Consider the following 15,479-nt stretch of genomic DNA (forward strand, 5'->3'; position numbering starts at 1 on the left):
GAAGCTATTAGATATAGGAATAAAAAATCTCTGGCATGTTAGTTAGAAAGCTGGGGAAGTTAATAAACCAGTAATCAGTTCCCATTTGTATTTATTTTGGCCCATGCCCTTTCCCATCTGCTTAGTCTCTCTGTGAGTAGAATTTGTGAATCATTTCTTATTTATTCATTTATTTGGTTGGTGTTTTTACGCCGTACTCTGAATACTTCACTCATACGACAGCGTCCAGCTTTATTGTGGAGGAAACCAGGCAGAGCCCTGGGGAAACCTACGACCATCCGCAGGTTGCAGGCGAATCATTTTTTTGAGCAGCCTTACTAAATCAGGTACTCAACAAAAGTCTCTTACACACTCGTTAACAGCGTCCTATAAAGTTCACTTTCACAAAGCGAAAGGCGTGTATTCACGAATTCTGTGATGTGGTATAGAAAGATTAGCTTCCACATTTCTTTGCCAGATGTTAAAGAAACGTGTATTATATCACTGTCATGTCTTAGTTTTTTATACTTTGTAATAATGGGTCTTTTTAACTTTTTTTACTTGATTTAAAAGTTTAAATTTCTTTTTGTGGACATTGCGTGTTATTGCGTAGTATTGGAGGATTTGTAACATCTATAAAATGTGTAGACAAAATCTGTTCCATATTTTCCTTCTGCAAAACCATTTAAATTGAATAAATGGCATCTATATGTATATGTATGTATCCTTGGGGTTTAACGTCGTACTTAACTCTTTCTCAGTCATATGACGACGAGGAGTCATTAGGTGTGTATACATATTCTGAGTCTTCTTGTGCTCCAAATTGCTGGTGCCACTGAAGTATTAAGGCCGGGCTAGGGTCTTAAGTAAAAGGTCACCACCATTTATCTTCATTGTCTAACGTAGATAGGATTTATTTATTTATTTGATTGGTGTTTTACGCCGTACTTCGAGCCACGGAAGTCCCAACGTAGGCAGGAAAACTCTCCAAGGCGTTCTCACTGAACAACAGGCATTTATTATACAGCACAACATGGGAGTGACCAGACTCTGAGGTCCTCACAGGTCAACCCCCAATCTCTTTTTCCTCCCGCTCTTCTACTTGAGAAACAACCATATTTATACTTACAATTGTTTGTTTACTTAACTATTAGTAACAGTTTCTGGTTTCAGGTATTAACTTGTTCTTTAATTACAAACACTTTATTTATTTATTTGATTGATGTTTTACGCCGTACTCAAGAATATTTCACTTATACGACGGCTGACTGATTAGTCAAATGCACATATGGAAAGTTAATCCCCACATTTAATATACTTAACTATACATGTTAACCAGCTGGACAGAGTTGACTGCCCTGTCTATAGCTTGATTTAACTATTCGTATGTCACATGTCTATTATAACTATTTCACATGTACATTACACTTGACAAACTACACGTGTGTACCCAGCTTGTCTGTAACTGGTTTACTAGTAGTGTGCATGAATTATTAGGATGATCAGTATATAGCTGGTCATAGTATCATCCCGATACCAGACATGACCCATTATGCCAGCTATTGTCGTTAGGTATGGTAATTGTTTGGGCTTAGGGGTGTACAAATCTTTGTTAGCAGTTGGTAAAAGAATGTAATGTTTCTGTGTAGGAGCGTCAGATAATTTTAACACACGATTTTCTTGTGATAATCGACAGAAGACAACATCAGCGACAACAATAAAATTCTCAGCTGTCCTGGGGTCAACGCCTTTGGTCAATGAAAGTTCAAATCCATCTAATCCTGATCCATCTACTGCCTTAGATGCATGAGGTTGTCCGTCGCTTTGTCAGGCTAAGTGCAAGCCACGCCTAAAGGCAACGAGCACTTTGTTGGCGTGACTGGAGATGTTGCTTGTTTAACGTCCTTTACCTGCTTTAAACGTTTTTGAGAGAGTTTGGAGAGGCTGTAGGACAGCCGCTAGCCATTGCTCGACAACGGCAACGAGGCTACGTACTGGGCACCATTCCAGTTCAGTTCACATCTCGCCTGCAGGCCCGGATGTGCACGTGAGACTCCACTGCACGTCGTACCTTTCAGCCGGTGACGTGAACTCAGACAAAAATTAAATCGGCATTTCTATGAGTTATCAATCGCAATTTCCATGTAGTATAACTCAAGTCTTATTTATTTTTACCGGTGATACTTCTTTGGAGCTTCTTTCACCGGCGTAGAGCGAGAGACTGCTCTCGTCACTGCTAATCACAATCCGCTGGTCCGAATGCATGGTGCCTCGTGTCACAGCCGGTATATCGCTCGATTTGCTTTAAAAATGTATATCTGTGGATTGCGAAAACCGTGCCAATTACTTCACGGGTGCTATCATCTTTCCACGGATGCCCAATTCGTGTCAGACAACCAGACAGAAGCGACTTTGTGGCCGGTATGTGAGCGAAAATCATCCAGTCCTAATGCTCCACACGCTTTTCAAGTGTCTAATATAACACCGTTATCTTTCAACATATTCGCTATAAAACTACTTTATTTATATGCTTTTCAGGTTTCTAATTAATAGGTGAACACGTAGGGGTAATTATGGAATACGTCATACAATGGCTTCTGGACGAGGGCAGAGAAGGGTAATGCATGGGTTTGTCAATGCTTTGGTGGGCTTTCAATACCTAATTCCGGCAGCTCTTCACATCACGTCACACAGCCTGGATTCGGGCCGACAAGATAGTCAGACAGTCTGACTTTATTGTGTGCTTTTTTTTTCAAAATGGAACTAGTTAGCACCATATTTTGTCTAGGAAACATTTAGTGTGAAAATTAAGTCTTTGATTCATTTATTTATTTATTTATTTGATTGGTGTTTTTACGCCGTACTTAAGAATATTTCGCTTATACGACGACAAACCAGCATTATGGTGGGAGGAAAGCGAGGAAAGCATGTCTGCTGAAAGAAGACGCAAACCTGATACACACGACGAATTAATATAATCCAAAATGACGAGTGGAAATGACCGCAACCTAGTAAGCATATTGTTGTTATAAAGTTAAGCGGGAGGGTAAGTACGGAACAAATTAAATTTTGCAAACTTCGTTGATGGAGATCCGGCCCTCTATTTACTGATCAATGACCCCAGGTATTGCTAAGGTAGCCTTTTTTTGTTAGAAATTGCGAGATACGGCAGTCGACGCACTGCCTCTGTGAAAATTATGTGAATATAAATGAAGACACACCTCCAATTCGACTGATGAAATGTTGTAACAATTTGCCAAGGTATTTTTTCGCGATGTTCGCCTAGCACGTATATTATGTCACTTTTCACGCTTATCAGTATAAACTAGTCCCTGGGATCACGATGTGATTTTAAAACTGAAGTCAAAATTCAATCATTAAATCTGGTATATGCCTTTTCATCATTTTAGCTGAAATTTGTCCCACGGTAACTTATCGAAAAGTTATCTCGTCAGCCAATATTTTGACCTTGTTACGTAAGAAATAATTTTAAAGTGTAATGAAATTCTGATTTAAGATTGCTTTGTGATCTCGAGGTCAGGTGTCATTCGACAGACCATAACATCTGATTGATTTGAATTGTCTGTCGTAGAGAGGATAGAGCCTGGACCGAGCTTGAATCTATCATTTGGCGCTGTAATTAAGTAGACACTAAAATACGTGTTATATGTGTATTTTACCTAATTATTGGCCATCGAATACAACAGCTATAATAGGCAGTGCTGTAATTTCCAGAGTATGAAACTTCAACTTAAGGCAACGGAACATCATCTTTCATCTGTGTTGATAAGAAGTAAATGACAATTGTACTGATCTGCGAATTGGAGGAAATACGATTCGATCACCTCTGATGCATGACCACAACAGTTAACGTGCACAAACCTGTGTTGAATCTAATACTTAAATTCACCGTTATCAGTATATGAATATACGAGTAAGGGATCAACGCATATGCTCGAACTCGCAATGCGAATGTTATAGCTTAATTGTGGCTCACTTATAAATGCTTCACGGCACGGTCATGTTTTACCGAGCCGTTGCCCGGGGTAACCATTCCCACCAAAACACACGTTGTTATGCTTTGTTCTTCCCTGTGCGACCTTCTCTCTCCCAGAAGGCTCCCATGTGGAGATAGACGCCATTAATCTCCAAACCTGTAAGCAGTATTGTAGTGGTTGGGTATTTGATTTCACCGATTTGAGTTGCGACTCTGCTTGTATTGTTAATGGAAACATGGCGTCTATTTACACCCGAGGTGTTAGGTATGCCGGGCGAAGATAAGGAAGGCTTCATTCAGACACACAGCGTGGTGATATCGCGTGTGTTGTGGGGCGTCAGTGATCATAGTAGAATACCAGTACGCCACATCGTGGAGGTAATCTTGAAGGTAAGCTTATTAATAATAACCATAACTTCCCCCAAAGCATATAGTAACGTTTTCCTATTTCACCGATGATGAGCCCCTCCCCCCCACCCCTTCCTTATTTCCATTCTGTGAATTCTATATGGCGTGAAACTAACCAGCCACTGGGGATATCAGTGACAGCCCGTGATCATTATCCTGGGAACCATACTGCTAAGTCTCATTTTAGCGCATCTGAGAAATGCTTACTGGGTGGTTTTCGGGAATTCAAATTAGCATGTATATTGTAGGAATCTTAATGCGAAATTTGTCAGGTACTCACCATTTCAACTCCTGTTATCCACCAGTAAACCTTTAAATTATGCCTTACATTTTGACTTAAATTTAGACTTGTGAATTCAATAGTTGTCAATTAGATCAGTTAACCTCCATTGCACAGTGAAAGTATTCATCTATTTGTTTCCTTGACTTGTGTTTCGTGCTGTAAAATATTTCACTTATACGATGGCGGCCAGCATTATATGGTGGGATCGGGTGGGGTGGGGGAATCGTGCAGGTTGCTGAGAGACCTTCCCACGTACGGCCAAATAGGAAGCCCGCTGGAACTGGATTTGAACCAGTGATTGTAATGTAGACAATTATGTACACTGAAGCATCTCTAACGCAGAAACACGTAACTGTCTATACTTGAGCAATGACATTACGGGGGGGCCTCCGTGGCTCAGTTGGTTAGCGCGCTAGCGCAGCGTAATAACCCCGGAGCATCTCACCAATGCGGTCGCTGTGAGTTCAAGTTCAGTTCTTGCTGACTTCCTCTCCGTCCATACGTGGGAAGGTCTGCCACCAACCTACGGAAGGTCGTGGTCCCCCCCCCCCCCCACACTGGCTCTGCCCGGTTTTCTCTTACAATAATGTTGGCCGCCGTCGTATAAGTGAAATATTCTTGAGTACGGCGTAAAACACCAATCAAAAAAATTAATCAATGACAGTTTTCTACACTAGAGTGATAACATTACGTGACCATGTACCTACAGTTTTTCTATACTAGTGGAATTGCAGCAAGCTTCAGAACAACAGTCAACACAGACAATGTCGACTCTAGACCACTAACACCACCCTAGACCAGTAGGCCTAACTTCACGTACATAAACAATGTCGACTCTAGATCAGTAACAGCACGTACACAGACAATGTCGACTAGACCACTAACACCACGTCCACAATATCGACTGTAGAGCCGTAACACCACGTACACAGACAATATCGATTCTAGACCAGCAACATCACGTACATAAACAATGTCGACTCTAGATCAGTAACATCAAGTACACAGGCATTGTCGACTCTAGGTCAGTAACATCACGTATATAAACAATGTCGACTCTAGATAAGTAACATCACGCGCACATACATTGCCGAGACTAGGTCGTGTAACATCTCGTTCATACACAATGTCGACTCAAGAGCAGTAACATCACGTACACAAACAATGTCGACTCTAGACCAGTAACATCACGTACACAGGCCATGTCGACTCTAGATCAGCTACACCACGTACATAGACAATGTAGACTCTAGGGTCAGTAACATCACGTACACAGACAATGTCGACTCTAGGGTCAATAACATCGCGTACACAGATAATGTCAACTCTAGGTCAGTAACATCACCTACACCGACATTGTCAAATCTGGGTCAGTAACATCACGTACATAGACAATGTCGACTCTGGACCAGTAACATCACCTACACAAACAATGCCGACTCTAGACCAGTAAACCACGTACACAGACAATGTCGACTTTAGATCAGTTATGCCACGTGCACATACAATGTCGACTCTAAAGTAGTGAAACCATGTACTCAGGCAATGTTGATTCTAGATCAGTTGCACTACGTACATAGACAATGTCGACTCTAGATCAATAACACAACGAATACAGATAATGTCGATTCTAGACCAGTGCCACGATATACCCAGACAATGTTGACTCAAGATAGGTAACACGATATACACAGACAATGTTAACTCAAGATCAGTTACGCCACGTGCACAGACAATGTCGACTCTAGACCAATAACACCACATACACAGGCGACGTCGACTTTAGATGAGTAACACCACGTAAACAGACGATGTCGACTCGATATCAGTAAGGTCACGTACACAGACAATGTCGACTCAAGCTGAGTAACATCACACAGACAGACAATGTCGACTCTAGACCAATAACACCACGTACACAGGCGATGTCGACACGAGATCATTAACATCGCGTACACAGACAATGACGACTCTAGATCAGTAACATCACGTATACAATGTCGAATCAAGATGAGGAACATCACATACACAGACAACGTCGACTCTAGACCAATAACACCACGTACACAGGCGATGTCGACTTTAGATGAGTAGCACCACGTACACAGACGATGTCGACTCTAGATCGTTAACACTGCGTACACAGGCAATGTCGACTCTAGATCATTAACACCCCGTACACAGAGAATGGCGACTCTAGATTAGTAACATCACGTACACAATTTCGACTCAAGGTGAGTAACATCACATACACAGACAATGTCGACTTTAGACCAATAACACCACGCACACAGGCCATGTCGACTTTAGATGAGTAACACCACGTACACAGACGATTACTACTCGAGATCATTAACATTGCGTACACAGACAATGTCGACTCTAGATCATTAACACCCCGTAAACAGAGAATGGCGACGCTAGATTAGTAACATCACGTACACAATGTCGACTCAAGATGATTAACATCACACAGACAGACAATGTCGACTCTAGATCATGGTATACACAATGCCAACACTTGAACAATAATATGACGTGCAGACATCAGCAATAACATTACGCATACAAACTACGTCGATAGAGGATGTCGACTTTACAGCCATAACGTCACGTATACAGGCAACATCACGTTACCTAATTCTAAAAAATATTAAAACTGTAATTTTTTTAGGTTATTTCGCAAATATTGTACTGATCAACTAGAAAGTGTGCTCTTTATGTTTGATTGGTACATCGATAATTGCCTGAATCACTTTGTAATCTGCGTTAAATTTAGATCAAGGTTTTCTGTGCCTTGTTAATCTGTCTTAATCGTGTTTATTTGAAGTCCCTCTTCATTAAGATTCATTCACATTTTGCGTTGATGATTTGACCTCTACATGGGGCTATAATTGTGAGCTTAACATATATGAAGAATGCATTTTCGCTAATCTGGCATAAGTTTTACCAACGAAAGTTCACTCTTATAGAGGTGAATGTGCATTTTGTTTTCACTGTGAATAGCTCTAGCCTTGGGATATATGACTAAAGTATGCATTCAACTCAACGGGAGACCATGTGTTAGGTATTTTTGAAAAAATAGTTCCTCGTAATGCCTCTACCATGCCAGTCAAGCTATTTCGGTCAGGATCAAACTATCAGGCTGTTCTAATTTTTGTACAGTTTCCCAGTGACTGAAGAGCAGAACTGCGGTGGCCGTTTATAAAAACGACTGTGGAATTCTAGAGTGATCACGTGACATGAGAGGCGAGTAACACTGTTGCGACATTGACGGGAACTTTGCTGTTCATAGGTAAATGTGCGTCAGTGCGCCACTGGCACCGTGACTGCCACATATGTTGTTTCAGCCGGCTCATGGAATCGGTTTTTGGCCAACGCGTTTATCACCTTTATAAACAACACGTGTGGTAATCCTCATAGCGCGTGGATATGCAGCCTGCGCACCTTGCTGGGATTAGCTAGCAACATATATATGCTTACACCTTCCGGTATACACTTAGTCAGGTATATCCTGATTTATGGTGTGTAATTGAGTCGAAATGCTTCTGCGTATCTCACAGAAAGCAGTTCAAAATGATCAATCATGTAAAGAATACGGCTTGCCGTATTGATCAGTTAATCTCGTGAAAAAATGGTGCTGAGAACTTAACGTGGATTCAAAAGAACGTCAAGGGCCTTAAACGTAAAACTCTGAGGAAACTGTACACTTTGAAAAAAATAACTAAGAAACCTGAGTATAACAAGGAAAGCACTGCGTGATGGCAAACGTTTCACAGTTTCTAACACATGACCACGGTGAGAGCAGAGAGTTGCATTCTCGTACCCGCGCGAAACCCAAGCCTAACCCCAACACACCGTACTACATGAACTTTCTCTTCCCACCTGGTACCATCTTCACCATTGTCAGCGTTTGGTACTATGGATTTTTCACAGTGTTTCCTTACGTCTACGATGACCCTAATGCAATTCTGGGACATCGGATTTTCTCCACGTTTATTCTACTTGAAATGATGTCGAACTGGCTGTGCATTTGTTTCGTGGACTCGACGTTTGGTCGACCACCGGCATGAAAGGAGGCCGCCCTCGAGGCGGAAGAATCGGGGCGACAGAGGGCGCTGTGACACATCTGGAGGAACCCCTACAGCAAAATTATTGTCCACAGAAATGGCAGTGTCAATAAACCCATTGGAGGAAAATCCAGCGCACGGCGACTAAGTATTACCGCACATCGGACGGCTCAGTGATAGTTTCCATGCCGAACAGTTTATCCTGTACGGGAGAAAAATCTCCGTCTCGCACCACTTATCTCTACTTCTCCTGGAAACCTTGTCTGGTGTGCGAGCACGTCAGGCCGCCTCGTTGTCACCACTGCGCCTTATGCCAAAAATGCGGTCTGAAACGTGACCATCACTGCTACTTCGCTGTGAGCTTGCGTCGGCTTGTATAATCAGCGCCATTTTATCGTGTTTACCTTCTGGGCTTCCGTGGCTACGGTGTACGCCTTTTGCCACTCATTGCCGTATATTTACTTACGAGTTTTTGGAGCAGACGTCGTACGTCGACCTCTTCCTTCCACTGACATTGGCACGGTTTATACTAGGGTACACCGACTTCAGGGCCGTCGTTCTCATGACGATGGAATGGTCGCTCATGTGCTTTGTTTTTTTCAGCGTTGTCTTTTTCGTCGAACAAATGATCCTGGTCTCGCGAAGTCTCACGACGTTCGAGAACGAAAACAAGATGGAAGCTGGAGGACAGTCGTGACTTAAATGGTAGGTTAAGGGCAGTGTTCGGGGAACACTGGCCCCTACATTTCCTTGTCCCTCTCCATACTGTATATGAACCAGAGGAAGACGGTATAAACTGGAAAACTATTACAAGGTGACGTAACCAAATCTAAGAGGTTCGAATCCACTAGGTATCAATTTTGTTTCTTACTTTTGTTTAATCCACACATGTGTATGTATATGTGCTATGTTTGTATCGCTCATCGTGCAATTTACTGTTGATCATTTGCTTAGCACTTTTATTTTGCGATACTGTTTTTGAACATGGGCTACAGATTAGAATTCTTTTGTTTGTATTTCTGTACAAATCTACCTTCGTATGCAGATATCTTAGATGTACAGCTCTACTGCGCATGTCAAGTTATGATAAACAAACACACATGCACTTAATAGTTATTCGCTACAGTGTTATAAAATCTTAACCAGAATGCAATAGTAGCGTTTACTCGGGGCCTACGTTACCGGAGTGGCTAGCGTGCCAGCGCAGTGCACCAACACAAGAGCCTCTCACCAATGCTGTCACTGTGAGTTCAAGTTCATCCCCTGCTGGCTTTCTCTCCCGCAGTACGTGGGAAGTCTCCCAGCAACCTGTGGATGGTTGTGGGTTTCCCATGTGCTCTGCCTGGTTTCCTCCCTTCACAATGCTGGTCGCCGTCGTATAAGTGAAATACTCTTAAGTACAGGGTAAAAACAACAATAAAACAAATCAAAAATATAATAAATACGGTCGTAGTCCCGCGTATTTAGATGTCAGTAAAAATAGAAGCCAGATATATGGTTTTCAGCGTGAATAGATTTTGTTTTTATTTTGGCGTTTTCTTAGCTGTTTTTGTGGCCTTACCCCAAAACCTGTTTGCCCTCGGTAATTTCCGTCTCAGCACTAGTATAATTTTACTGAATTTTATGAAAACAATGTATATAAAATACAAATAGTATGGAGAAAAGAGAACTGAACTAAACTGAAATTGTTTTTGCTTGAAATTATCAGCTCTGTACAGTACAGTGCAAACAACGTGTATATATTTAGCCCCGTTTTGTGTTGTATTAGATTTACTTCCCCTTGTATAAGAGTAACGTCCCTTTATATGTGCTCTCCAGATTTGAGAGGCTTCGCAAGTATGATTTGTTGCTGCGAAAATACTTTGGAGCTGTCATTCAGTCTTTGTGGCATTCTTTAATTTTCCTAATGTCTCACCAGACTTAGCGGTATATCAACAACATTACATGGTGTTAGAATTACGGGATCATGGATCTGACGGGTATACCAACTCCACAGATGGAGTGGAGCTCAGCAAATTTGCCTGAAGCTTGGCGCCGTCTCAAACAACATGTTGAGCTGAGTTTTCAAGGTTCTCTCAAGGACAAAGAAGAAGCTGTACGTATCTCTTTATACTTTGGATTGGTGAGAAAGGGCGTGGCCTTTATAATACATGGTAGGCGAGGCAGAGGAAAACGCAAAAATTACTGTGATGTCACATTACTGTGATACTCTGCCTACGTCCAGCCCAAGCTCAACCGCCATTTTCGCCACATATAAATTTGACAGAGAGGCACAAGACGATGGCCCACTTGAGCAATTTGTCACAAGACTCAAACTACTGGCACAGGACTGTGCGTTCAGGGGTACAGATGAGAGAAACAGAGATCGAATTGTGTTCATCATCGATTCACAAGCTATAAGGGAAAAAGTCATCAATGAGGGAGAGACACTTGCCCTTGAGAAAAATATTCAAATTAGGCAAAATTTTGAGTATGCTCCAGAGCAGCTTACATCCATGAAGCAGCCTGCTACCAGTGAGGGAGCCTCAGCAGCCTCACTGGTAGGAAATTTCAAACAGAGACAGAACAGGTCGAATAAACAAACCAATTACAACTCTGAACAGAAGACGGTATGTTCTTTTAACTTTCAAAGTTTCTCTTGCTATGAAGTCATGAAGTAAAACAAACGTCGGAGATCTTTTCTAAACTATATCCTCGTGAATACGCTTCTGTGAAAACAGCAAGAAATAAAACAACCAAGATCAAATTAATAAATTCGACGATGTACCATGCGATATTAGCACAATTAAAGTTATGAACGTTGACTTTCAGTAAATAAAATATCATACCTTCATATAGTTAAGTGAATATTCAATTGCTAGCTCAAGTCTACAGAAAGGCCTCAAAATTTCAATGCAGTAGATATTCCACGGGAAAACGATTAGCAACATCAACAAACTTTTATTACTTTGGCTCATACATATTCACGAGCGAAGAGTGACTTCACGACTTTCAACGGCCGTTTCACTAGGTTTACCTCTCCACTGGTTTCAAAGAAATATAACACGTTTACCGGTGACTGACAAATCAAATGAATGAGAACTAAAAATACCTCTTTGGCGCACTTCAGTAATATTTTGTTTACATTTAGGCCTACATCAAATAAATGCTTTACAAATACGAACAGTGAGTGGGCTTGTCTGGTTATATTGTTTACTCAGACATAATCAAAATACATTAAATTTTCGTGTATTAAAGTTTCCTAAATTTTACATGTGAATAAGCCAGAAAAAGGCCTGCGACTTTTCCTGAAGAGTGGACCTCCGAACTCTTATCGACAGAGTTTTATGCAGTGAAATTCTGCTGCGAAAATAAGCGCCACGGAAATTTCTGATAGTATTGTGGACGGAAGCGGTTTGTCAGTATTTGCAAAATATACTTGAAACCGTATGGAGCCTCACACTGAACATTATACATATTTAAACAGAGCCACCACTCGTGAGCCTCTTTAATATTTCCACTGTGAACCTTTGCATAGCTTCGACGTAAGTTTCTACAAAATTACTTAATTTCAGGAAAAATGCTTTTGGACACTTGTTAAATATATAAAATTATATTTGGAGCGAGTACGAAGCTGTAATTCGCTGTAGTTTAGCATATAGAAATTTGTAACGCTGAATATTTACATCGCAATCGATGTCTGCCAAGTTTTCGGTGAACTTCAGTTACCGCCAGCTGTAAAGTCAGAACCGCGAAATAAGTTAATGTCAGGAAATATAAATTAGTTTCTAGCAAATCTAGCATAGGTTTTACAAATCTAGCTGTGTTGACCACTTATCGCCAGCATGGTCCACATTAAAGGCTGGAACTGAACCCTCACCCTGTGTATTGAAAGACACGACCAATCAGCCTTGATCTGCTCCAGCTTGAAGGAGCCCCACCACCACTAAAGAAGTGCAAACGCAGAAACATTGTCGACAGACTTCGTAAACTCAAACGCCAGCGCGCTGATAATCAGAAGATATATATATGCTTACTAAAGACGTGTTCTAACTGGGCCAGTATACATAAAATTGCTTCTTGTGTGAAACACCGCTGGGTCGTAATGGCCTTGACTCCTGCAGCTTAATCATAGCTGATTCTGACCGCTATTTGCATTGCAACTACCTATCGAAATGCTAAGTAGTTGCAAAGTTGGTACCTGTATGATGCTCAAGTGATGCCGTACTATAAATATGTCGCCAAATATGCAAGGCGACACCGTCGCAATATGGCCAACGTACTGTTAAAATCGACGTTAAAGCCCAATCAAACAAACAAACGACAAACACTAATTTACAAGAGGGTATTAAGATATTATATCTCCAAATGTTGTTCTTTATGTTGACATTAACAGATGTATTTATTTATTTATTTGATTGGTGTTTTAAACCGTACTCAAGGATATTTCACTTATGCATTACGGTGGAAGTAAACCGGACAGAGTCCGGGGGAAGCCCACTATGTAAATATATATACTTCACTGTTACTGTGTATTTCAACGGCAGCGTATACATGGTTCATGTACTCAAACAATGGGCGTCATTCTTTTATGCCACGTACAGGAACAAAACACAGGACATGCGTATAGCAGAGATTCCCTAATGAAAGAGAAAACTATTAAATTCCAATACTAGGGTTCATTATTTTTAAGCATATACATGTATAGGCATAACCGGTGATATGGCCGAGGTGATTAGCACACCAGCGCGGTACGATAACTCGGCAACATCTGCGCCATGCTGTCGCTGTGAGTTCAAGTTCAGCTCATGCTGGCTTCCTCTCCAAAAACAGTGATATTCTGTATATTGGGCGTTCAGTGTGGTTTGAAGGAGGGCGACACCAATTATCTGAACTGCTATGGACTTAGCTGTAAACCCTGTCACTGACACTGCCATATTTGAAATGGTTTACGTTTTAGTAATATATAACCTTAGTAAATAAATTTCGTTTTATCTCTTGTAGTATATGATCTCACGGCGGTGTAGATTTAGAGATGGATGTTGGGAAATTAAAGCCATGTGGCCTATTCGCAGAGTACCGGCCCGGATAGCACAGTTGGTAGAGCGTCCGCTTCTGGACCGGTACATCCAGGATCAATCCTTGAGTCACACCTAAGACTTTAAAAGAGGAAGTTGTAACTTCCTCGCTTGGCGTTCAGCATGAAGGGGATAGTGCAACGTATCAGTATAATGGCTCGGTAAGTCGTCTCAGTGAAGCAGCACTGGATAAAAGAGCGGTGGAAATCCGTCCTGCTACAAGGAGGCACATTACACGTACATGCACCCTAAGGATTCCTTCGTCGTCATATGACTGAAAAATTGTTAAGTACGACGTTAAACCCCACTCACTCACTCTATTCGCAGAGATAGTAGTATAGGCTTTGTTACAGCGTGGAGTTTGTTCTAACCCCTTATTGGCGCAGCCATTATAAAACAAATTACTCTCCACGCCCGTTGTCAAGTAGGCAACTTGCTTTTGAATAATTAGGACTTCATCCGAGGCAACGAGTCCTTCGTATGGAAACTAAGCTTGTGGAATTTAACAATATGAATTAGAAAAACTATTCTACCTTGTAATAATATGGACATTCAACATGTCAATTTGTAGCGCTTGGGTTGTTACGCGCCACTGGCTAAAAGCAATTTTGGTGGCGAATATGACTGGTTTTACAGACTGCTGAATATCGGCGACTCTGAAATATGTAGACCATAGTATGCTGAGGAATATTTGGATACGCCACTATCATGGCTGTTCAGCCTCTAGTCAGACACATTGCCATTAAGATATGCGGTGTAAAACAGATTGCAGCGCGAATAGGCACTCCTAAGTGTTAGAAAAACAATTAGGAACAGAAAAAACATAACTTTGAAAATTTCAAGTATGTTTTTTTTAGTAAGTCGTGTTCACGAGATAATTGACCCATAGAAATGCGCAACTATGTCGTTCTCACGAGATCTGTGTTAAGTCATGCGCACGACATAATTATCTCGTGCTCTCGAAATTTTTATTAAGTCGTGCGCAAGAGATCTTTATTAAGTCGTGCGCTGGTGATCTTTATTACATCGTGCGCTGGTGATCTTTATTAAATCGTGCACTGGTGATCTTTATTACATCGTGCGCTGGTGATCTTTATTAAATCGTGCGACAAAAAACCTCGACAAAAACCCTTCACATATACACGTGTGTTCTATGGGACAAAAAACGTTACACATGAACACTTATGTGTGTTGTAACAAGCAGGAATGGTTACACATGAACACCTGTGTGTGCTGTAACAGGCAGGAATGGTTACACATGAACACCTATGTGTGCTGTAACAGGCAGGAATGGTTACACATGAACACCTATGTGTGCTGTAGCAGGCAGGAATGGTTACACATGAACATCTATGTGTCTTACAACAGGCAGAAATCCTTACATATGTACACTTATATGTGTTATAACAGGCAGCAATTGTTACGTATGTACGCATATATGTAGTAACAGGCAGAAATCGTTACACATAAACACTTATGTGTGTTATAAGAGGCAGAAATTGCCACGTATGCACGCATATATGTAGTAACAGGCAGAGATCGTTGAACATGGACACTTAAGTGTGTTATAAGAGGCAGAAATCGTTACATATGTACTCAGTCCTTTGATAACATATTTACTTCTAATGCAATCGTATTAAGCGTATTAAGCCGTGCTGAATTACCCCCCCTCCCCGATCCCAACG

This window comes from Liolophura sinensis, chromosome 3, assembly GCF_032854445.1.
Source record: "Liolophura sinensis isolate JHLJ2023 chromosome 3, CUHK_Ljap_v2, whole genome shotgun sequence".
In the NCBI taxonomy this organism is placed as follows: Eukaryota; Metazoa; Mollusca; class Polyplacophora; order Chitonida; family Chitonidae; genus Liolophura; species Liolophura sinensis.